Source organism: Lactuca serriola, chromosome 5 (assembly GCF_051521515.1).
Source record: "Lactuca serriola cultivar US96UC23 chromosome 5, Lser_US96UC23_V15, whole genome shotgun sequence".
NCBI classification, from domain to species: Eukaryota; Viridiplantae; Streptophyta; class Magnoliopsida; order Asterales; family Asteraceae; genus Lactuca; species Lactuca serriola.
In genome coordinates this window covers 306,933,323-306,936,132 of record NC_136412.1, presented here as the reverse complement: position 1 = coordinate 306,936,132, position 2,810 = coordinate 306,933,323, and positions in this window count along the sequence as shown.

Below are 2,810 nucleotides of genomic sequence, written 5' to 3'. Positions count from 1 at the left end.
GAGTGTTCACCACTTCGTGGAACCCTTCATGTCGTGTCGTGGTGTCCATAAGAGGCACACGTTCTTCAATTGCAATGCCACGCAATTTCACTCTGTGCGCAACGTTGTGGCATATGGTTTTCCTCAAAACCATGCTTTTAACTCCCTTAAATCATCAATTGATCCCTTTTCTGGGAAACGGGTGTTACATCATCTATGAATAGGTATATTCATATATGAATAAGTATATATATATATATATGTATATATATATATATATATATATATATATATATATATATATATATGTTCATATATGAATAAGTATGTGTTTGTTCACAATTGATTATTCATATATGAATATGGCGGTTGGTGGTGGAAGTAGTGGCAGTGGCAGGGTTAGCGGTAACGGTGGCGGTGGTTGTGGTAGTAGGGGTGGTGGAAATGTTGGTGGTGGTGGTGCTTGTGGTGGCAGCGGCGGTGGTGGTGTTGGTGGGTGCTAGTGGTGTATGTAACAATGACGGTGGCGTTGGTGGTGACACGAAGATGATCGTTGGTGGTGATGGTTAGAAGTGGACGTGGTGGTGGTGGTGGTGGTGGAGGGGAGGTGGTGGATTCATGTATAAATATATTTACATTATATATTCATATATGAATATTACCTCATCCCATTGAGCCACCACAAAAGAGGGTTTTGCGGTCAAAATAAATGATTGGCTGATAATGATTCTCTCATTCTCAACCATAATTTTTTTTCTCAATTGAACTTAATTTTTTCTTTTTCTCCCTGTGTGTGTGTGTATATATATATATATATATATATATATATATATATATATTCATAATTTATTTTTCTGATAATATTATTTATATATTTTTTTTACAATCAATGATATTAGGTTTATGGAAATGGAAAAAAAATAAAATGCATTAAGTTTGCGGGTTTACATCTAAAAACAAGGATAAAAAATTGAAAAAAAATTATTTGGAATTTATTTTATTTTTAATATTATATATTACTATATTATAAAAAACAATATTATTGTTGTGTTTTTATCTTATTAAAAAACAAGCTTAAAATAAGTAATACTAATAAAGTTAATAATAAAAATTTAATTATTGAATAATAAAATCAATAATGAATTGGTTATAATAAAGCAAGAGAAATTATCTATATCATCATACATACTTATAAAACTAGCATTTTTTCTTGAATCTCATGAATTTGAAACCCCCCTTTTTTAACTTTCTCAAACCACATTCATTTGAAACCCCAACTTTTAACTAATGCAACTCAAAAGTTTTCTTAATTATGATTTAACACTCAAAATTTTATAACTTATATTATATTTAATTAACATTTAGTGAAAAATTACTATAAAAAGGTCAATCTTTTGTGTCTTTTGTGTTATATAAAATCTTACATGTAAGAAGGATGTCATAAGAAAATGAAAAGAAAAATTTTCAATATGCACAATTCTTTTAAATCGTATTTGCAGTGATAGAGTCCCTAAAAGAGCTCTACAAGTCAAGGTTGTGGATGAATGTATCATTTTTACTTATAATTTAATCGTGTTATATTTTTTTCCAGTAATATAAATAAGACCATTCAAAATCATATGTTTAGATATATTTTGCTTTCTCAAACCATACAATTCAAAATCATATGTTTAGAGATATTTTGTTTTCTCAAACCATATTTATTTGAAACCTACATAGCTTTTTATATTCCTTAATTAAAACCATTTATAGTATTTATAAATTTCCAATAATTCTTTTGCATTCTCTTATTATATATGTAGTTATATTAGTATATTTTTCTTATGAAAAATCGTCATTTGGTTGAAGATATTGTGATTCAAAAGTTTTCATATAGTTGAAGCATTCACGATCCAAATATAATGATTTGAAGAAATGAGTTATGTCGCATTGATTGTAACTGTAATATGATTTTTTTTCTTTCAACCAAAATAGATGAAACTTTTCTATTCTTTCTTTATATTCAGTTTCTCATTTAATATTTATATGTGATTTGTGTGTATTACTCAATCTTGAATGTTTCTCTCCGAACATCAATGTTTTGCTTGAAATATCTTTCTGATTCTTCTTTTTCAAGAAAAATATTTGGATTGTAGGTTAGTGAAGAATTGTCATCAAGTTTCTATGGTTGAATGGTGTTAAATGAAGAAAGAAGATTCAGAAAACGGATATAGGTTTTTTTGTTTGAGCAAAGTTGATGGATGTTAGTTTTTTCTTTTGATTTAAATGTATGTTTATGTAACATCTTTATTTATATATTCAACCACCCAATGCTCTTATTTATTTTATTTTACTTTTTCTATTTTGATTATGTTTATTTTCTATTATTTTTTTGTTGGGTTATCCTACACAACATATTTAAAAGACAATATTTAAAAGATACCATATTTTTTAACATTTTGTAACGCCCCGTTCTAAGAGTAGTTATTTATGGTTCCCCGAGATCAAGAGTAAGGGCGTTTCGGTCTTTTATGGGAAATGGGTTTTATTCGAGAAGGTTTCGGGTTGGGGTGTGTTGCTAGAAGCGTATGGATTCTCGCCACCTTTTCATGGATATAAAGTTCGTCGGAAACGGACTTAGAATAAAGGAGCTACGGCACTTTGAAGATATTGTCACTTATGACACTTGATGGAAAAAGTTGACAAACTAAGGCCATGCATGTAAGGGACACACGTGGGTACGCCCAACGTAATGGAGTTAATGAAACGCGAGGTCTCTCGACGTACACCCAGCGTACTGGAATTACGCCCAACGTACGTCTAGTGTCCAGAAACCCTGATTTTAGGGCCAA